Below are 23175 nucleotides of genomic sequence, written 5' to 3' on the forward strand. Positions count from 1 at the left end.
GGCTTCACTGATACAATCAACACCGCGCTTTTTTTATCTCAAGCGCTTCCAATATCTCCCGTGTAAGTTGATGGTCAGCTCTGTACAGAACACTGGTTCTATCGAAATCTGGGATGCACTTGTGAGCCTTACAATGCGCACTTATATGACCGGAGAGCCGGTTTTCCATCTTATATCTATGCTCATGTAATCTGTCATTCAGACATCTGCCCGCTTGGCCTACATATGATGAACCGCACGACAAGGGGACCGAATAAACTACTTTCTGAACACATCCGACATGTTTCTGGCCACGTTTTTTTGCGCACACCTGTTTGTTTTCCCGATTTCCTGCGTCCACTTTCGCACACATCAAACCAAGACGTTTCGGAGCGGAAAATATAACACGAACACCAGCTCGTGTACCTACTTTTTTGAGATTGTGAGATATGCCGTGAACATATGGAATAATGGCACACCTCGTTTCAGAAGGGCCTGCTCGACCCTGGTTTACAGCGCTAGGTTGCTTGAGCTGTTTGAGCATTTTTTCCGCAACAGATACGATCACATGGTGAGGATAACTTGCCCCATTGAGGCGGCTGACCTGACAATGAAAACTGCTTTGCAGCTGATGCACGCATGACTTGTTAAGTGCGATGGTTAAACATGATTGAATGATGCCTCGTTTTATTACTTTTGAATGAGCTGAATGGTAGGAGAGGATAGGTTTGCTAGCCCTTGGCTTGAACTGCCAGCACACATGACACACCATGACACGCCCTTCGCAAGCCAAGGGCTAGCAAAACTAACCTCTCCTACCATTCAGCTTATTCAAAAGTAATAAAACAAGGCATAATTCAATCATGTTTAACCAACGCACTTAACAAGTCATGCGTGCATCAGCTGCAAAGCGGTTTTCATTGTCAGGTCAGCCGCCTCAATGGGGCAAGTTATTCTCACCATGAGATTGTATCTGTTGCGGAAAAAATGCTCAAACAGCTCAAGCAACCTAGCGCTGTAAACCAGGGTCGAGCAGGCCCTTCTGAAACCAGGTGTGCCATTATTCCATATGTTCACGGCATATCTCACAATCTCAAAAAAGTAGGTACACGAGCTGGTGTTCGTGTTATATTTTCCGCTCCGAAACGTCTTGGTTTGATGTGTGCGAAAGTGAACGCAGGAAATCGGGAAAACAAACAGGTGTGCGCAAAAGAACACGGGCAGAAAAAGGTCGGATGTGTTCAGAAAGTAGTTTATTCGGTCCCCTTGTCGTGCGGTTCATCATATGTAGGCCAAACGGGCAGATGTCTGAATGACAGATTACATGAGCATAGATATAAGATGGAAAACCGGCTCTCCGGTCATATAAGTGCGCATTGTAAGGCTCACAAGTGCATCCCAGATTTTGATAGAACCAGTGTTCTGTACACAGCTGACCATCAACTTACACGGGAGATATTGGAAGCACTTGAGATAAAAAAAGCGCGGTGTTGATTGTATCAGTGAAGCCTCAGTTTCGCTTTCGACAAAGGAACTGGCGTATCTTGAGAGCGACACTTAAATGTTATTCCGTATCTTGGCTTCTTTGTGCGATGCAGATGACTGCCCTGTTATTCTTGTTGTTTTGATCCTTGACAGCAGCTATATATTACTATGTCAAGAAATAAAACACTCAGTTGTTAGTGCGCCTACCTGCTGTCTCGTGTCCCCCTTCTTCGTGTGTTGTTTTATTCGGCGCCGTCTTTGTAATCATGCTTAACCAACTAGCCCCCCAACACATGCTCAGATGCTTGGAAAGAGAATCGTTCAAGGAAGCACGGAAGATGGTGTAAGACCTATCAACGAGCAGCTTTGCCAAAGTGATGCGTCATAGTGGCAGCATCACAACGGCTTCCGGCAGCTGTCCGGCCCACGCGTAGTGAGCCGGCGGCATCGTCCCCCGCCCCCCTTGGTGGCTGCAGCTAGGGCTGTGCGGAAAAGTTCCAAAGGCGGAATATTTCATTGCATTTAAACATACTAAGTCACAAGGACGCCGCACGAGAAGGCATGCTACTAGAGAAAGGTGGGAGAGGTTTCTCTCTGGCACCAGTTCTTATACTAAGGAGGCTAAAGTATGGAATGGGCTTAGAAGGCTAAAGTGGCAGCAAATCAACCTGTTGCCTTTCGTCGATGATGAAGGGTATACTTTGGAAGACTTCGAATGTGTATCTAGCTGCATACACTACTCAGGACAAATCCTTAAATATAAGCAATTAGTTGAATTCAAGTCACTAGACCGTACATGCCGACCGAATCAACCGTATAACTGTCCTTTTAATATTGCCGAGCTGAAATCTGCCTTGAGCGTATGTACGAGCTCTGCACCGGGATCTGACATAATCATACATGACATTTTTATTTATTTATTTATACACATACCTCACAGGCTCCAACTGGAGTATTGCGTGAGGGGGGTAAGAGAAACAACATGTCGAAAACAGGAGCAAAAAACATAGCTAACAACAAATCAAACAATTGAAAAAAAAGTTGAATCGAAATACGCCGAACAACATCAAGCAAACGAAGAACAAAAACACTCTGGACGATCAGAAACGCGCATGGCTCATGAAATTCCTGCAAAGAACTGCAAGTGCATGTCAAGTGACATGCTGTCCACAGAATGACAGTCAAGTGACATGGTACAAATGAAACATGTGCGCATAACTACGGAATCAATTTTTTAATGTTTCTCTAAACGTGTCCAGATTATTAATTTCAACAATGTGGCTTGGAAGATCGTTCCAAGCTGCTATTGCCAGAGGTAATGCAGATTTGTTAAATGCATTTGTGTGGCCGAAAACACGTGTCAAACTGTGTGCGTTATATAAGCGGCGAGATGTGCGAAATGGGCGGGAAAGGGGTAATGTAGTTGCGTGTTGACTGTGAGTGATTTTGTGCAGTAAGCAAAGCAGAGCTATCGTCCTTCTAGATTCAAGAGATGGGAGTGATAGTGATTTCTTTATAGCAGTCACGCTAGAATGCCTACTGTAATCTTTCGCGATGAAACGCGCGGCACGGTTTTGAACAGATTCGAGATAATTTATTAAATATTCCTGATGTGGCGACCAGATGGCGGAAGCGAATTCAAGCTGCGGACGAACAAAGGTTCTGTACGCTATTGCACGAGTGGCTGAAGGGGCTTCACGTAGGTTTCGTTTTAGGTAACCAAGTGTGCTAGATGCTTTTGCTGTAACATGTTTTATATGCGTCTTCCATGATAAGTTTGTTGTAATATGAATACCGAGATATTTGTACAAGGGGGTGACAGTGACAGGACTGTTGTTAAGCGAGTAAGTGTAAAGAGAGTTAGTTTTCTTTCGGCTGACAGTCATTAATTTGCATTTTTCAGTATTTAGTGACATTTGCCATAGCTTGCACCAGCTTGTAATCTTATCTAGATCTTTTTGAAGAGCTATGTGATCGTCGGGTGTCTTAATTTGGCGATAAACTACGCAATCGTCAGCAAATAATCTGATTGGTGATGTTATTTTCGATGGCAAATCATTTATGTAGATGAGAAACCTACAAAAAAAACCTACACACCGAGACCGAGATGACATTTCTACCACTCTTCAAATCTATTTGGGCTGCTGGATACCTTCTATCCTTATGGAAAGAAGCTGTTGCAGTCCCGGTCTTGCAACACGGTAAAGATTAATCCGACATATGAAGTTACCTCTAATAGCACTCACAAGTTGCTTATGCAAACACTTCCAGAAAATGATAAATCGTCGTCTTTTACACTTATTTGAACTGAACAGAATGCTTGACCCTTAGCAATGCGACTTCAGTGAGGGTCGGTCAACTACCGACCATATCGTGTGCATTGGGGCAGACATTCGCAACGCCTGTATACATAAGCAGTTCTTTTCTTCTACGTTTTCAGATATGGAATACGCATATGACACAACTTGGCGATAAGGCATTTTACGAGACCTCTCAGAAGTAGGTATTCGAGTCAATATGCTTAATCTCATTGAACGTTACTTATCACACAGTACATTTCGTGTTAGGGCTGGCAATTGTAGATCCAAGCCATTTGTAGAAGAAACTGGGGCTCCGAAAGGTAGGGTTTTAAGTTGTACCCTCATTATTCTCAAAGTCAATTCCTCACGTTTATCTATACTGCAGAGTATGTTTCTTGTTTAAGAGAAACGTCTTTGTTCGGTATACGTAGGTTTCAAGTCATGTAACCTTGCTAATTGTAAGCGACATGTCCACCTTCGCTTGAACAACGGTGTATATAGGCAGGAGTAAACTGCTTTAAACTGATTACTTTTAAAAGCTCCTGTGTCCTTTTCACACGCAAAAGAGGCTTATTTGCAGAGACCAATGTAGAACTTCATAGACAACACATACCAATTGCCACACAATACAAATTTTTAGGCGTCATATTAGACTCGAAGCTCGCCTTCATTCCACACATAAATGACTTCAAAGAGAAATGTTTAACAATAACGAATCCTCTTAAAATTTTGCCATGTACAACATGGGGCAGGGACAGCAAGTGCCTGTATAACGTATAGAAAAGCCTCATACGTGCATGCTTAGAACATGGGGCCATAGTGTATCAATCTGCCACTACAAGCGCTTTGAAGATGCTTGACCCGGTTCACCACCTACGTATCCGCTTGGTGACCGGTGCCTTCAAGACAAATCGTGTATACAGAACCTGCGTTGAAGCTAATAATGAGTGGTCACTTCGTCTTCATTCGTCGTAATTTCTGAAAGTGAACACAAACTGCGGCGATCCCTCTTATGTAACCATAAATAATGTAGCATGTGCAACGCTGTTTAACAAGGAGCTAGATAACCATTCTCTCTGCGCGTAAGAAAGCTTTGTGAGGAAATGGGAGTCGCAATTCTCAAACATACCTGATGTTCCCAGTGCAGTCATTGCCGCCGTGGCAGTGGAAGCCCGTAGAATGTGATACATCATTCATAGAGGTGACAAAACACGCCCCAGAGGCACACATTCGAATGCATTTCCTAGAACTTCAATGGAAGTACTTGTTAATAAAGTTTTATGCCGGCGCGGTTTATGCAGCAATCGAGCCATCCTTCTCTGACGCTGATACCTTGCACCCGGAAACGAGCATTTTAACCGGCAAAGCTTGTGCACTACTGTCCAATGTTAAATCAAGAAAGCAAAGGTACACAAAGCCATTGTATACACCGACCCTCTAAGCGTCGGAAAAGCCTTAATGTCACTGCGCAAACACCGAAACCCTGTACTTGCCGAGCTTTATACCGTTATTTGCACATCGTGCATGTCACAGCAGCAGGTCACTACATGCTGGGTACCTGGACATATGGGCATTGAGGGCAATATGCTAGCTGACCCTCGCAATTCTATCACTTCCATTGCAAGTTATATCAGTCCTTTCGCTGCTCTGCCTGCTGTAGACCGAAGAAATTAAGAAGTCACTGGCAGCGCTCGTGGGATGCTGAAACAAATAAGTTCCATGTAGTCAAGGTCCTTGCTGTCCGGCTTGGACGCCGCGTTCGCACGTGAGGACCGCGTCTAGCACAGCAACATCTGTGCCAGACAGGAACGCTGCTCGGCACAGCTGAGGCGCGGCACCTCAGTGGCCAGCGGCCCTCTGCTTAGCCAGGCTCTCGAGCACTGGCAAGCCGGAGCCCTGGTTTTTCGGACGTTCTCGTCCACGGTCGTCTCCGCGATCCTCCGCACCTTGTCACGGACGTCTCATCTTGCGGGAACTCTCGCCTCGTTCACCCCAGGAGCTCGGAACTGCTGCCCGCCTGGTTCGAACACTGCGAGATCACGCCTCGTTCCGTCGTGCTCGCGCACCCGTTCCCTTCTTCGTTCTTCACGGAGCTTGGGTGGCCGCTCCGATCTTCTAGTGGCACCTCGCGGCACTTACATATGACATTTTAGGCACCACTTTAGGAAGTTTCATTTGAGCAACTTTTCAAAGCACGTGCATGGGCAAAGTTCGCAGTTCGTAAGGCGCGAAGTGTTCACATGTAAGAGTTTTTGCACACGCACAGAAGTTTTTCATGGCGTGTTCACAAACGCAGTAAATGCAGCAGCCGCACTTCATGCTCTATGTTACACTCGGCTCATATACTCAGCGCCTACATTTTGGCTACACTTTATATGTGGGTCATTCCACGCCAACTGTCCCAACCTTGGCGCTCGACCGTCAGCGACTTCCTTGAAAAAAATTGAGGACTATCAATTTATAGCAAGAAGTCTTTCTGTAAAGCATTTTTGCGAAAAAAGAATTTTTAGCACCGCTAGGAACATGTGAATTTTTTTAGAAAGCTCGAAAGTATATGTCGTAAAACGCATTGTCAAAATTTTTTTTTCTTAGATTAGGCGTGCACATAATTTTCCCTTGAGATTGAAGAAAGACTTTTCATTTAAAAAAGGTTTTATTGATCTTTACGTTTCGGTGAGTTTTTTTAATACAGCATTAAATATGCAAAATTTGGTGCATATTGGAAATATTTTTCCAGACACATAACTTTTACCGAAAGGTTACATTTTATAGTAACCAATTGCCAGCAAGTTTTACCCTAAGTGAAACATAATTCGGTTGGTTGGTTGGGTAGTTGGGGGTTAATGGCACAAAGGCAACCAAGGCCATGCTCCGCCAGTCACAAGACAAAAGGAGACGCAAGGTTAGAGCAGGCAAACCTGCATTGCATTATAGTTCGTGTAAATATCCAGTTGTCTCTGAAAAGTGGAACAGGTTAGTAAATGGCACTACGGGTCATCTGCCAGTAATGTAGCAGGTGTAAAGGTATACGTAAATTATATAGGTTGTGTAAAAGCTTCCGTCGCTGTGTTTCAAACTGTGGACATGTTATAAGGATATGTATTACTCTAAGAGGCTGGTTGCATTTTTCGCAATTCGGCGGGTTTTCTTTTCGGAGGCGAAAGTTGTGTGTTAAATGTGTGTGTCAGATCCGAAGTCAGCACAGGATCACCTCACAGAACCGTTGCTGGCGAGTGCACGACTTCCACTCACCAATTACGGGTTTAGTAAGATGTAGCTTGTTGCTTATGCACTGGTCCCATTCCTGTTGCCATTTTGACGTCAAGGCCTTCCTAATTGCCGTGATACTATCCCGATATGGAAGCGCCGTATTTGTTATGTATTTGCGCGCTGCCATTGATGCACACCTATTCGCTGCTTCATTACCCGGTATACCAACATGGCTTGGTAACCAGCAATACCTAATTGACCGGCCGTATATGTTTACTGTTACCATGTTTAAAATATCCCCTATCAGGGGTTCACATTCGGATTTCGCCTGTAGAGCCTTCAGTGTATTTAATGAATCAGTGTATATTACTGCGTTTTGGTGTTTGTTAGCGATACTCTTTTTAACTACAGTCCATATTGGTAGACTTCGACTGTGTAACCAGAAGCATGTTGTGGTAATCGAATATTTATTTCCCCATGTTCCGTTACGGCCCCCACACCCACGTGTTTCTTTGTTTTAGAGCTATCGGTGCAAAATTCCATGTAATTTTGGTATTTGTCCTGAAGAGTACGGAATTCTTGTATGATTTGTTCGTGTCGGGTGTCTTTCTTCTTTAAATGTCTCAATGTCCAGTCACATATCGGTTCAAAATCGTACCACGTGGTCAAACGCTGTGGCTTTCTGGCAACCTGGAGGACTTCGCGAGGAATGTCATAATCCCGAACATATTCCTCATATCGCAGGACAAGCGGCTTAATCATGTTCGGTTTGTTTGTATAGTGTAAGCGTGAGTTGCACTGTGACAATGTTGAAATATGTGTGTTTTGCTGAGGTCTGAATTCTGAGTACATAAGAAAAAGTTAGTAGCACTCTGCGCTGCTGTAAAGAAGTTCATTACAGTCAACATATAAGCTCTGGACAGCGATGTTCTGTAAGCACCACTTGCCAGTCATAGTCGAAGGTTATGAACTGGATCAAGTCGTCGGACGTAAGATAGTCTGGCTGAACCGTATATGATGCTACTGTAGTCCAATATGCTACGCACCAAAGTGCGGTAGATGTGTAGCAGGCATTTACGGTCAGAGCCCCAGCGCTTCCGGGACAGGATCTTGAGGATGTTAAGAGCATTGTTCGCTTTAATTTTAAGGCTATTTATGTGTGCCAGGAAGTTTCACTTTTTATCAAATAGAACACCCAGAAACTTGTGTTCTTGTTTACCGGTAGTGTGGTTTCTTGTAGCTTAAGAAAGGGATGTGGTTGTAGGCCTCCTTTTTGTGAAAAGACAATACTGATAGTTTTTTCACTTGAAAAGCGAAAACCGTGTTCAGATGCCCACTGCGTGAGTTTGTTTAACGTAATTTGAATTTGCTGTTCGAAGGTTGCCATGTTCGATGCACGACTCGCAATTTGTAGATCATTCACATATAATGAATGCACCACAGAGGATGGAATTACATTATTGAGCGAGTTCATTTTCACCACAAGAAATGTTGTGCTTAATACGCATTCGTGACGCATACCGTTTTCCTGAATAAATACGCGGGACTACACTGTTCCTAAACGCACTTGGAATGTTCGGTGGGACATGAAATCGGCTAGACATATAAGCATTCTACCGCGGATCCGTAAATCCGCTAAGTCTCATAAGATACCAAACCTCCATGTTGTGTCGTACGCCTTTTCTAAATCAAAGAAAACAGTGAGACAGTTTTGTTTGTCGTAGTAGTTCTGCGGAAACCCGCAAGGTGGAGAGAAGTAATGAATAAAGGGAAAATGAGACATCCACCCGTTCGTAGCAATTGCTACAAAGGAAACCCATACGGGTTCCTCGAAAGAAAAGCCTCATAGTTGAAGAAAAATTCGTCCTGGTCCGGGACTCGAACCCGGGACCACCGCCTTTCCGGGGCAGCCGCTCTACCATCTGAGCTAACCAGGCAGCTAGCAGATGGCAGAGCGAAGTCGAATTTGTCGACAACACGAAGCAAAGGCAAGAGTTTGACGTAGTAGATCTGCGGAAACCCGCAAGGTGGAGAGAAGCAAAGGCAAGAGTTTGACGTAGTAGTTCTGCGGAAACCCGCAAGGTGGAGAGAAGTTCTCTCCACCTTGCGGGTTTCCGCAGAACTACTACGTCAAACTCTTGCCTTTGCTTCGTGTTGTCGACAAATTCGACTTCGCTCTGCCATCTGCTAGCCGCCTGGTTAGCTCAGATGGTAGAGCGGCTGCCCCGGAAAGGCGGTGGTCCCGGGTTCGAGTCCCGGACCAGGACGAATTTTTCTTCAACTATGAGGGTTTTCTTTCGAGGAACCCGTATGGGTTTCCTTTGTAGCAATTGCTACGAACGGGTGGATGTCTCATTTTCCCGTTATTCAGTTTTGTTTGTGTAGAAAGGTCGCACGTATCTCGTCTTCTAGCCGGACTAGGTGATCTGTTGTGGAGCAACCTTTCTTGTATCCCCACTGGAGGTTATCTAGCAGGTTCTCTGTTTCAAGGACGTATGTCAATGTTATGTTGATGATGGCTTCATAGGACTTTGCTAGACAACTTGTGAGTGCTATGGGTCTATAGCTGGTTGCTGTTGTGGGAGGTTTTCCAGCTTTCAAGAAAAGGATTATGATGGCTTTCTTCCACTCCTTGGGCATTTTTCCCGTTTCCCAGATTATGTTGAAGAAATGAAGCAAGGCTCAAAAGCTTTAGGGGATAGGTGAGCTAACATTGCATAATGTATACTGTGCGGACCGGGTGCTGTTTTTTTGCCAGTAGTAACTACTCTGTTGATTTCTGGAAATGTTAAAGCGGCATTATACAGTCTTTCTGAACTTCCTGTGGTCGGAAGCTTTAGTTTGTTTGCTAATTGCTTATGTTTTAGAAATGCAGCTGAGTAGTTCTTTGAGCTTGATATATAATGGAAATGTTGCCCTAAAATGTCTCCTTGTTCTTCTATATTTGTTTGTGTATCTGGAGGTGACAGTATGGGGATAGTGTAAGATGCGTAATCGCCTCTAAACTTACGAAGCTAATCCCGCATTCATTTGGATGTTATTGAGCTATTTATAGACGATACATAATTTTTCCAGGACTGTCTTTCGGCTTCTCTGCGTGTGTACCTGGCTTTCGCTTTTGATTTTTTGAAAAAGAGTAGATTTTCGTATGTTGGATATCGCCGAAAGATACCCCACTCTTTGTAGTTTTTTTTTGTTTATGTACATTCCTTCGTCCACCAGGGTTGTAGGTTTTTTGTTAAGCCAGAGGATTGTCGGATTGCCTGTTCTACTGCAGCAAGTATGCATGCGGTAATCTTGTCTTTCATTTCGTCTATGGTTAACTCTTCTTATATGTTGTCCAGAGTGGCCTTTTCAGTAAAGAGAGGCCAGTCTGCTGCTAGATGGAGATGGAGATGAATAATGCCGGGCATATGATCAATACCATAAGGATTGTTAATAACATTCCATTTAAAATCGATAAAGAGAACTGGAGTGCACAGCGCCAGATCTAGACAGCTCATAGCTCCTGTGCTTGGGGAGCAGCAGGTTGCTGCACCAGTGTTTAAAAGGCATATTTCGTTTGTCAGGATAAATCTTCAAGTGTTTCTCCCCTGGTGTCAGTTGTTTCTGTACCCCATAATATGTTATGAACGTTAAAATTAACCGCTACTAAAAAGGTTTAGGTAGCTGGTTTAAAATTAACTCCAAATCTCTTACAGCAAAATGTGAATGTGGTGGAATGTACATTGAACAAATAGTAATGGTTTTGTATGCTAAAACCGTGACAGCGACGGCTTCTAAGTGAGTATTAATGGCAACTTCTCTAGCTGCAATGCCGCTCTGTAGAACAATAGCTACACCACCCGAAAGACGGTTCGCCTGAGTACGGTCGCGCCGTACAACAGTGAAGCCTTTTAAAATGTTTTTGTGCTTTTCGCCTAAGTTTGTTTCTTGTAAGCACAAGGCCACATGAGAGAAGTTACTTAATATGTCTTTCATGTCACCTAAGTTGTGTAAAAGCCCTCTACGATTCCAATGGATAATGAAAGCCATATTGAAATTGAAAGGTAAGAAATGGCACTACGGAAAGAATAAGAGGTGAGATGTTAGGTGACATGGATTTACAAAAGCTAATACTAATGAGCGATAACCTTTAGGTTATCGCTTTCTTATTTTGAGTGGTTATTGGGATTTTGTCCCTCTTACCGCGCTCGAAAGAGCGCTTGTCCTTCGGTGTCAATGACACAGGGGTTTTTGTGTCGACCTCCATCGCTCTCTCCGAAGCGCTGGAGGACCGAGAGTTGGGCGCCGAGACACGTGTCTCGGGCCTTGGGGTTCGCTTGATTTTAGGGCCCTGCGGGACTGGTGTCTGCAGGGCCTTCGAAGATGATGGAGCAGCACTGGCTGCTTCCACCACGGGGGCAGCAGGCGTCACTACGGGACCACTGTGCGTCGGCTCGCAGGACGCCTCAGGCCTCTGCGCTTCGTCACATCGGCATAACTACGTCGCGAAAGGTGCGACGGTCGCTTTATGGCTTCAAAGAATTAGATTTTGTTCTTTCACAGTTCGTGCAATTAATTTTTTTCCAGCAAGGGCAATACTGCGAGTAAGCGGGATGATCTCCTTTGCAGTTAACGCAATGTTGTGAAGAGGTGCAATTCTCAGATTGGTGATGGTTGGAGCGGCATTTAGCACAAGTTGTTTGTCCTCGGCATGCATGTGAAGCATGTCCAAACGTTTGGCACTTGAAACATCGTCTGGGGTTCGGGATATATGGTCTCACATTGACTTTAACATAACCTGCATCGACTGAAGTAGGCGTTACGCTTGTTCCGAAGGTGTGTATAAAATGTTTGGTGGGGATTTCTTGGTCGTTTCTGCGGATTACTATTATTTGTACTTCAGTAACATTTTCTTCCTGGAAACCTTCCAGCAGTTTCTCATCGCTTAAACGCATAATGTCTTCTTCAGATATTACTCCCCTGCTTGTATTAGGTGTTCTGTGGGCTGAAACTGTCACTGTCGCGTCGCCAATACTGGTAAGATCAGAGAGCTTCTGTGCTTGATCTTTATCATTCAGTTCTAGGAGGAGGTCTCCGCTAGACATTTTGGAGGCTTTGCATGTCATTCCGATTTTATCTTTCAGTCATTTGGCTGCAAGGAATGGAGATAGCTTTCTTACTGGCATGTTCGTTTCGCTGTGGACTACATAGTACTTGGGGAAATATGAAAGTTGCTTCGAAAGGAGAATTGAAATGGTACTTCGGTGCGGCATCTTTTCAGACGCCGATCATAGAAAACAGAGGCTTGCGCTGCCATAGCAAAATGTGTATGTTCGGCAACAGCGCCGACCGCCCACCACGGAGCCCAACGATGGGACGCGGCAGAGCTTGCATACAAGTCTGCACGACGCCAGTCGTACGCCGTCACTATAACTGAATATGGTGTACCCAAGATTGGATAGCCACACAGGGTTAACCCTTGCCGCCAGGAGAAAGGAAGTAAATGGAAGAGACAAGAAGACAGGAAAGGTCAAAAAGTGGGAGATAAAGACGAAGGTTTGAGGAAAGAGAGACAGGAAGAGGCGACTGCCGATTTCCCCCGGGTGGGTCAGTCCGGGGGTGCCGTCTACGTGAAGCAGCGGCCAAAGAGGTGTGTTGCCTCCGCCGGGGGGCCTTAAAGGTCCGAACACCCGGCATCGGCTCAACCTCCAGGATCTCCCTTTCCCCAGACACGGCTAAGCCGCGCGCGGCTACACGCGGGAGGGTCCAACCCACGTACCCGGTGCTCGGGCACGTGGTGTCGCAACACACCAAACGCCTGCTGACGCAGACGCCCCTGCGGGGTAAAAAAATAAATAAATCTGGACGAATATAACGTGATATGGCCTGTACAGCTGGCGACAGATTCGCAAAAAATGTTACTTTTAGCCTATATTTAGTCGCAAATGTAGCATTGAGGTGATCGGTGTAAAAATACGATAAATAGCGTATTTATTAGAAACATCCGTTGCCTGTAAACTGAGAAACTTTTATCAAATTACTTTTTTGTTTTAAGGAAGAAAAAACATTTCGAATTTGTGTTATACCGGTCCTTGTGCTTGCACGTGTTTCCCCTTCGTAGGAAAGCGTCCTCGCGGTAAAGGCGTAAATATAGTCCGACGTAACGCGAGCGCGCGCGCGCGCTCGCGCACGCTACGTTACGTTGGCGAAAACAACTCCTTCTATAGTCCGACGCACTGCAGCGCCGACGTAACCGGCGGCTGCCAGCGCGCCCCGACGGGCTCGGCGCAAATTTGGCTCCTGCTCCATTCGCGCGCCGGCGCCGCCGACCGCGTCGACCCACAATGCATTGCGCGCGAAGAAAAAGGCGCCAACACAACTCCGCAGACGGCTTTTGCGGACGGCGCGCAACTTGGCGAACGTTCTGCGCATGCTCCGAAGATAGCAGCCGACGGCGCGCGCGTTGAAGTATAGAGGGGATGGCATCTCGGCTGGCGCAGCGCAACCGACGTAGCGTGACTGACCGCGAACGACGCTCGCCCGCGCGCCGATAACGTCGGACTATAAACGTGCCTTAAGTCTAACTTGCGCGGACGCAAAACTTCCTTAATCGATGGAGGAACATCTAGACACGATAATCAGCTCCTGAAGTGTTTATTTGAGTGCTTTATTAGAAATTATTAGCCTAGCCAATAAAAAACGCTAGCCCCAATAGAGCGCACTTAACCGGATGTTGCCGTACACCGACGGCATGCATAGCGTCGTCACGCGCCATCGGAAAGTTACGCCGGTGAATACAGAGTGCACTTACGTACGCTAAGTTATAGAAATGGTCGAAGACTTTGCGAATAGGAAAAGAATCTGTTGCTTTATTACGGCAAATATGTACCAAATATAAGCCAACACAATCGTGTTTTCGCGACCATGTTGGCGATGATTTGAGAGGAGTGATGTCGACTCGTCACTAAATGTTTTGGCATGCTTAAGTTCAAAACTACTGCATTTAAAAAATGATGGAAAGAAATAAGTACGTTTAGTTGCTCGTCCTCTCTGTCTTTCTTGTTAAATTAAATTCAGACCGAACGAGGCAGTCCACTGACCTTTGTGAAGCGCCGGGCTTAACATCCAGTCTGCGACAACAGAACGAAAAAATGGGAAGGCTCGTTCGAGCTATCGACTGTAAAAAGGTTGCGGCTGTAATCCTAAAACGCCTAGGTGTGCTCCTGATATGTATTATACCTTTTCACACAAAACCTAGTATGTTTGAATGCTTGCACTTCCCCTGGTGGTCTTCCTGCAGCAATGTTCAGAATAAGGTAAGAGTGGTCTTTTTGTATATGCGTGTTCAGAGTGCTCGCACTAATTCTTTCATATGTCGGAACGCAGGAAAAAAAACGCATGCTATTGATTTCGCACACGTTTATTGCATCCAACACGGAGGAACGAAACCCAGGAGAGCCCCGACCAGCACGAACGTATCGGAGTGAGTGTGGCGGAAGTCACGTGCTGTTTTTCGCAAAGGTGCACTGGGACGGGCACCCCAAATGTCAACACTGCCATAGCAACCGCGCTCCCGAAGCTTTCGCTGCTGCTCTCGGTCTCTGAAAGGTGAGACGAGATTTTTCCGCCGGTGTCGTTTTGGAGTATGGTGTGTAAGCTTGAAAGTTGTGTTTGGGTCTGTGAGGGTGAGTGTCAGCCATCAACATATACACTCAAGCAATCACGGCGCTGGTCTTCGTCGTCGTCTTCAACGTGCCACGGAAAAGAAAGGAGCGCGTATGCTTCACTAAAACTGCTGCAAAAGTTTCGTAGGCTTTCTTTTGACGCGCGTCGGCAGCACACACTTCCGACGGTTCATAACAATGCAAGTTGAAACTTCGCGCCAATCTGCTCCGGTGAGCTGCAAAACCGCTGATTGGAGACGCACAGGAAGATAGCACACTAACATGGCTGCACTTCCGGCTTCAAAAACGTGATGCTTAGGCCACTCCTGTTTTGTTTCTTTCATACATGGCATCCGAGGTCTTGCAATAACAAATCCGGCTCCCAGGGTGGACAAGTTCTCTCATAATGAAAAGAGAGCACAGAAAATAAAACAATAAACTGGCCTGCGGTGTGCAGCGCATTTAAGAGCAATAAGTGCGACAACGTACTCAGGCGATTGTGCACTGCTTTTGTTCATGGCGAACTGCTCCCTTTGCAAACACGCTGAAACCATCGTGTGTGGACGACGAACAATTCAAGCAGTTGGATTTTGCCCGGAGACAATGACTTCCTTCAGTTTTGAGCATGAAGTCAGACCAACTTGAAGAGCATTCTTTGAGGTGGGCTTCAAGTGGTGGTACTTGCGAGTATTTTTGATGGAAATCGCATGCTTGTGCCTTTCGGCAAGGAGCAGCTTTGTTGTATGGATGGAGTTTTTTGGTATTGTCCTCATGCCTAGAATATTATTTTGTGTCCACGTAAAGAGCTGGTGCGCTGTCAAGATCTGATCTTCATACGGTCTTTGTAGGCTTGCTTTCGCAGGTAAATGCTTCACTGTTCTTCCTACAGCGTCACAAGCACTCTTTCCATGTGACGTTGCGAAAACGTTCCACTCGGCTGAAATTTCGAAACCCGTTTTGTACTGGCAAATATTGATGAAGTTCTTTCTGTTTCTACATTGAGAAGCAGCGCCATCAGAAAAATAGTGAATGTGTGTGTTTGCTGGAAAATCTTGTCTGACTTTTTAGTAGTGCTTCTTGAAACGCAAAGACAGCAGTGGTGTCGTGATCGAGACTGTCAGAAATCACAACAAAGGACATGATGGAAACTGGATCACTAGTGCCTTCCGTGGCTCGATAATAAATAACTACTGGATGCAACAATACCTGCGTATTGACCCAGTGAAACTGCTGTAGCGCAACCTGTACTACAATATGATAATTTTCGGCAAAATCGATTAACACAACTTCTTCACTGTTGCTTAGATTTGCTTTCAACCGTCTGAAATAGTGTGCTTGTTGCTTGTTAACAAAATGGTGACCTTTGAGTTTCTTCAGCGTCTCCAAGAACCTTTCAAACAACCCCTCAAGTGAATGCAGAAGTGTTGTTGTTGTTGTCCTGAGTGGCCGTGGCACATATCCACAGTGGGGGATTGGCCAAGAATCGGGCGGTTTAATTAGGTGCCTAAATAATAATGATAACAAGGGAGTTAACAATTTGGGCGTGTGAGTTTAAAAGTAAACGTTTTGTGTTTGGAGAAGAAGGAAATAATCAGATGAAAACCGGGTATAAGATAATAGTAATATTAACAATAACAGTTAATAAAAGATAAGAAATAAAAGAAAGCTATGGTTGGGAGGGAGAACGATCAATCTAACATGGAAATCGCTTGGTTTCAATTAGGTAATTTTGGATCGCCAAGCAAACATTTCTGTTGCTGAACCCAACAATGGAGGCTCCAAAAGATAGGATCACAGGCACTGATAAAGTTAGACCAATAGAGCGAAGCGGGATTTCGAGTAGTCGTTTTCTTATAATAGAAAAAACGTCTGCAAGACAACAAGAAATGGTCGATTGTCTCCGCTTCGCCACAGAGTGAGCATAATGGTGATGGGACCAGACCAGACCTGTGGAGGTAGAAGTTCAATGCAGGTATACGGCAGCGCAACTTTGTGATGGACACTTCAATTTTCCGTGTTCGGCAAAACTCTCTGTTCCAAGGGTGCAGGAGATGTCCTGCACTGCGTGCCCCTCACCCACTGCTTAACGACTATGCTTTCGTTCTCTTTGGGGTCACGATTCAAGCTGTTCCTGAGCAGAGTTTGGACGTGTTTTGTTCCTGGACAACTGCTGCAGTCGTCGACCATGCACGGCTCACTGTCCAGTTTGTAAAAACTTGTCCTCAGTAGCTCCTTGCTCGTCTCTTTCAATCCAGAAGCGTGGGGCATAAGCTTAAAATTTTGATGCTGCATACAGACGCATACGTTGTGTGTGCCACATCCTCCTGCTAACACGCAATGTGCGGGTCGAAGGCTGGCAAAGATAAAAAAAAACGCAAGTCATTGTTGAAGTTTCTTTCCAAATCCTGAAGATTTCTTTGAAACTCATTAACAGCAAACGCTTTTCACGGCCACGCAACACGTCTTTTTTCCCCGGAAGGCAGTGGGACACACAGTCATCCTCATAAAATTGTTGAATCGAACACGTAACTTCTTTGCTTAGAGGCCGACCTTTCTTCGGTGGCGGCTCGCTCAGGACTCCGGAATTGGACTTGAGTTTCAATGTCTCACGTACCTGTCGCTCAGACGCGCCAAAGAAGCTCATAATTTTATTCCGCGACCAAGACTGCGGAGCCAATGCTAGAATCTGGATTTTATTTTGGCGAGGGCCTTCTTGCATGAATTTGTTCTTTAGTTCATTCATTAATGACACGTAGTCATCGAAAAGAATGTCTTGTTCCGTTTCCTTCACTGCTGTGGATGTCTAGCTCAGGCTCATTGTTTCCTTCAAATTCATCTGCAGTTTTTCCTTTGTTTTGTCCATAAAATTCTGTACATAAATAAGTACCTACGGCTACGAGAGCCTCGTTGACGGCATCTGGAAGTGTCGCTGGTAGGTCATCCGCTGGAGACTCTGCTGCCTGATCTTGAACATGCATATCAAGCACCAGCGATTACTGCTGTGGGGTTTTTCTTGGTCTCGAGCGGTAGCAACGACGGAGACAGCGCTGACAGAGCTTCTCTCCTGGAATTAATCCCAAGGGCGGTTGCATGTTCACAAGAGACGTTCTGATCACTGAAGTCCCCCGAAAATTCATTGTATGCCACAGAAGTGGATTTGCGCACTATTTTGATGCTATAAGCGACGTGTGCTTCTTCATGTACACCATGAAATGATGGGCACACACTGTGTCGATGCATTGCTTCTGCTTTGCTCGAACAGTGAGTAAGCGGCGTTGAGGCTTGGTGAGGTCCTCAATATTCAGTAAGTACTTCTGCTTAGTCTGAGTTATTTTGTGGCATCCATTAGGTCCGAGGGAGCACGGTGGAAGCGAAACACCTGTGAAAAGAAACAGTGACGTGTTATAATTTTTTCATATATTTATCTACTCGCTCTTGTAATTCAGCGAGTACGAGACAAAGTTATAATAATCGCCTTTGATTTCAGTAGCACGCGAAGTCTTGTGACAGGTCCTAACGAGTCATACTTGTTCATTCTTCTGAAAACGTTGCTAAAAGACGTGGCTACATGCAGGAACAACGACTTTATTGTGAGGTGTGCGATAGGGGTACTACTGAATAATTTTTACCAACTGCACAAGCGTTCTTGCATATCGCCACAATTGAAATGCGGCCTCTACAGCAGGTGGTCGAAACCAAGATCTTGATGGAGCTCAACTGGGCAATGCCATAGACACTAGGCTGCGCCCCTCTGCCACCGATACAAGTGCAATATAACTACTCAGTTCATGTCATTTATATATACATTTAATGCTATAATAATGTTTTAACACCTGGGTTCAGAAAGGTACTCTTAGACAAGAGCACGTCTTCATTGGCAGGCATTCGGTCAGTCGCCACTTCAGACAGCAGTTCGAACTATATTGAGGACACTGTTATGGTGATGCTGCTAATTACAGAGTCCAGCAATACATATAATTGGGCTAGTTGTGCATTCGTTCATACTAAGAGGTGGGCTATGCACAAAGACGGTATGTGTAGTGTACTCCTCCTGCTCTGCCTTTTCTGTTCGTGCACTGCACCTCTTCTCGTAATATGAACTAATCACGAATGGCTACATGAGTAATTGCATGTGCAATTACAGGTACTTATGTGTATAGACTAGTGTACAGAATGAAACAAAAGTTCGATCTGTTTTCGTAATAAGATAGGCGCGTGTGAATGCAGTATTTTCTGAAAGAAATAAAACATACATTAAATGCCATAGTGGTCACAGTGCAGAAAATTTAGACAGAGATGCGAATAAGCCTGGTCCCTGAAAGAAAACATGATTGTTTGAAAAGTAACTTTTGACCATACGTTTTCAGGCTTCTACTTTTTCTCATTGGTCCACCGCTACGCCACTCATAGATACTATTATTTAGCGTAAGTGTGTGATCAATACAACAACATACTTCACTCATTTCTGTTTAATGAATTCATTTTATGTCACTCCATTAACATGATGCTTTAATTTATTAAATGTCATTAGTGGACTCATCAAAACAAGAACAAGCAGTCGATTTAAAGTACGTATTCAATGTCTCGTCGCATTTGGCCTTCAGGCCATTCTGGATTTTATATGCTGGTTTCACAAAGTAATACATACGCGAATGCTAAAAAATGAAACCGCGACGCTCGACATAGACCACTTCAAACAATTAGCAATTGTTTAGGTGCTATTAAACGAAAGGCATCGCAACGCTATGATGTTTCCTCGAAGACCAGAGATTAAGCATAAATTTTGCATATTTAGTGCCGTATAAAAACTCACGGAAACGTAAAGATCGATAATACTTTTGTAAGTGAAAAGCCTATCTTCAATCTGAAGGGAAAATCGTGTGCTCACCTAATTTATGAAGAGAACTTTTTTTTACAGTGCGTTTTAGGACTCATACTTTCAAGCTTTCTGAAGAACTTCACATGTTCCTAGCGGTGCTGCAAATTTTCTTTTCGCAAAAATGTTTTACTGAAACAGTTCTGGCTTTAAATAGATAGTTCTCAATTTTTTCCAAGGAAATCGTCGATGGTCGAGCGGCAAGGTTGGGACAGTTGGCGTGGAATGACCCATACTGCACCGTGAAGTCGTACTCCATTAGTATCAGACTCCAGCGGAGTATCCGGCTGTTCGTGTGCTTGGCCGATTTAATGTAGGCGAGCGCTTGGTGGTCGCTCTGCAGTACAACCTGTTTGCCGAAGAGATAGGCGTGAAATTTCTGAACAGCCCACACGAGAGCAAGACCTTCTTACTTCACGGTAGAGTAGCGTGTCTCCCGCGGAAGGAGCTTTCTGCTTGCGTAGGCGACAGGATTTGTTCGACCCGCGCCTTCAGGTTAATATCCAAGGTGTCAGCTACTTTGACGTCACGGTAGGTCTCGCGCTGGTGAAGTGAGAGGAACGCTAATTCCGGGTCCTCTTCCAGTTGTGCCGTCTGCAACATGACAGCCGCGTGCCCCGTGGTCTCCGTCGAAAGTGGTCTCCCCTCACACTTTTTCAGGAGGTTGATGTGTAACAGACTGGCGCGGGTGTCCAGATAAACAACATCGTCGATTTCACTACGTTTCTACAATACAGTGAATTGGCCTTTCCAGGTTATAATTAGTTTGTTGTTATCGGAAGGTAATAGTAACACCTTGTCTCCGGCGCAGAGCTGATGTGGCTTCGCTTTGCGATCGTAATATTTCTTTTGTGTAAGCTTGGCTTTCTGTAGCTCCTACTGAGCCATTCTGCGCGTTTCTTGTAAACGTTCGATAAGCACCATACCATAGCCATATGTGGTCTTTGTTTTTTTTCATCGAGTTACTCGTGTTCATAATTCCTTTAGTATGGCCATTGGTCCTCTAATGTACCGACCATACAGCAGGTCGAAACGAGAAACGGCGAGACTAGACTGAGACACCGCTCTATCAGCAAATATTAAGGCGCCAAGTATCTGTCTCAGTTCTTTAAACTTTCCTGGCACATGCGCCGCATCATTTGCTTTAACGTGTCATTAAAACGCTCAACAAGGCCATTCGCCATAGGGTGGTATGGGCTTGTTGGCAAATTTCGGAAGTACAGTAGCCTGCTTAGTTCTTGCATTAAACTTGAAGTGAAGGATCGGCCTCGGTCACTCACCATTTCCCGTGGTATTCCCACACGCGAGAACATTTCCACCAACGCCTCTGCCATCCTCTCTGTTCCAATGCTTGGTAATGCAACGGCGTCAGGGTAGCGTGTTGCGCAGTCCACCATTGTTAGGATATAGCGGTTTCTTTTTGCCGATGTCGGTGAGAGTGGCCCGATTATAGCAATCGCCGCACGTTGGAACGGCGTGTGATTCATCGGCATTTTGCCTAAGTGAACTAGGTGTTTCGGAACACTGTGCTGCCAGATGTCACAAGAGCGCACAAAGCGTGTCACCTAAGCCTGCACACTTGGCCAACAGAATTCTTCTAGTATCCTTCCTGTCAGTGGTGCGTTTAATACCTTGGTGGCCTGCCAAAACTCCTTCGTGCGCCATCTTAAGGCCGAACTGGCGGAGGCTTTGCGGAACAACCAGTTGGTCGACTTCTTTCCTCGTCAGCGATCTGTAGTATCGGTAAGGTATCCCCTTGATAAAAACGTATTCTACTTTTGCTGATCGCCTCGTCATTGCCTTCCCAATCGACGAAAAACAACCCTCCAAGGTATGGTGTGCTCGCTGCAACTCTTCTAGAACTTGTGGATCCACATCTAATGCGTTCCATGTAGCAACAGGTAGCTTGGTTTCCTTGGTTCTGTTCCCCTTGTTGACGCTGCACTCAAGGTAGCTCTGTTTTGGGACACGCTTTGGTGTCGAGCAGGCTTCTCTGTTCATGTCGACTCTGTGCAGTTTTGACGCATGAGACGGGTCATGTGACGTGTTGGCGGGGTGCTCTACCAATAGGATAGAGCACCCCGTCAATGTATCCAAGAACAACATCATAAAGTGGCTTTTCCATGCAAGGTTCCAGTGTCGTTCTTCGGAAGAAAGGGGAGTCTGCGTAAACCTCTTAATCTGGAAGCTGCTTAAATGAACCGTCCAGAAGGTAAACGGTACGCATGATACCGGTGAAATTATTTTCTGGCGCCAGCGAAAGTCTGACGACCACAGTCTTGCATCCGGAATCTCTCAGCACCGTTATAGGATGTCCATCGAGATACCCGGTTGCCGTAAGCATCTCTTGCGTCCGTATGCCAAGAGATGTCTTCTCCATCGCTTTTTACAGGTGGCCTTGTTTTCTCTTCGGATCTTGTGGCAGGAGCTGGACTTCCTTCATTCCATGTGGCAGGCATCCTGTCGCAGCCAGCAATGGCACTTGACGCCTTCTTGTTGCTGCTCTTTACGTTTGGGCACTCGTCATCTTTATGCCCATGTTTCCTGCATTTCCAGGAAGACGAGGACTTCGGTCCTTTCGACCGCGTCTAACAATCTGCAGCACGGTGTCCTTGCTTGCCACATAGAAACATTTAACCTTTCCTTTCCTGGCCTGTGTTTCGGAATTCTTACTTGGCAGGGCTGGTTTACTAATCCCTCTCTCTTCTTTTCCTCCGGCGAGGTTTGTCAAGCCTTGCGCCCACAAATAGTTTTCAGCCGCTTCGGCTACCTTGTCGAGGTCGCGGCATCCTCGCTCTTTCAGGAAGATGGCGAGCCTCTCATCGCCACGTAGCAAAAACTGTTCCCAAACAATGTTCTCTCTTAATGCGCCTTATGTTTTCTCTGGTTTTGCCATCTGCTGCTAATGGTCGAAGTCCCAAGCAGTCGACCAGCGAACTGCAGCCCTGTCTCGGAATTGCCAGGCTTAGTCTCGCGAAACTTTTGACGGTATCCTTCTTCCATATACCGGCACATTTGCAACAGTTTGCTTCAGCTTTTGGTAGTCTATGGCATCCTCCGCAGCCATGCGTCCGACCACGCTCAAAGCTTCGCCTAACACAAGCTTACTGATAGCGCCCACCTGTCGCTTGGCCCACCTGTCGCATCCCTGGCTGGTGGCTGCCCGCTCGAAGCGCTGTATGTACGCGTCGAGTTCGTCGCGGCCGTCGTTGTAGGGAGGAATAAGCTTGTGGGGACTTCTAAATATTTCACCGCTGTTTTGCCCCCGTTCTCTACCGGTTTCTACCGTCCCAGACGCATGCTCTGCAAGACGGCATATAGTCTCCAGCAGAGTTCGTTCCGCCATCAGTCGAGCGATCTCCTGTTCATGGGCTACTCGCCCTGCTTCCCTGTCTTCCGCTCGTTTATTGCGCTCTCTGTTATGCTGCTCATCAATCCACTCTCTTAGTTATTAGCCTGACAAGCCAAGCTCCTTGCCTATCGGAATAACTTTCTCCCAGTCTGTTTCCGAACACTGCACACAAGCGAAGTGCGGCACTTAAGGATGGAATTAGAGCTCAGTCCTGTCGCGGACGCCATAAATTGAAGTGTTTAGGACTATTCGACACTTTTGCTAGTGCGTAGTGATGGCGAAGAAAGACAGTCATTTAGGTGCATTTATAAGAATCAAAGCAAC

General features: G+C 45.6%; 1 non-coding gene across 1 annotated transcript; it reads right to left on the bottom strand.

Moving 5' to 3' along the window:
* Nucleotides 1-8836: 8836 nt before the first annotated feature.
* TRNAS-GGA (transfer RNA serine (anticodon GGA)) lies at nt 8837-8911 on the bottom strand. Its single transcript has one exon. It is a non-coding gene; the product is annotated as a tRNA-Ser (tRNA).
* Nucleotides 8912-23175: the final 14264 nt, after the last annotated feature.

Source organism: Dermacentor variabilis, chromosome 8 (genome assembly GCF_050947875.1).
Source record: "Dermacentor variabilis isolate Ectoservices chromosome 8, ASM5094787v1, whole genome shotgun sequence".
In the NCBI taxonomy this organism is placed as follows: Eukaryota; Metazoa; Arthropoda; class Arachnida; order Ixodida; family Ixodidae; genus Dermacentor; species Dermacentor variabilis.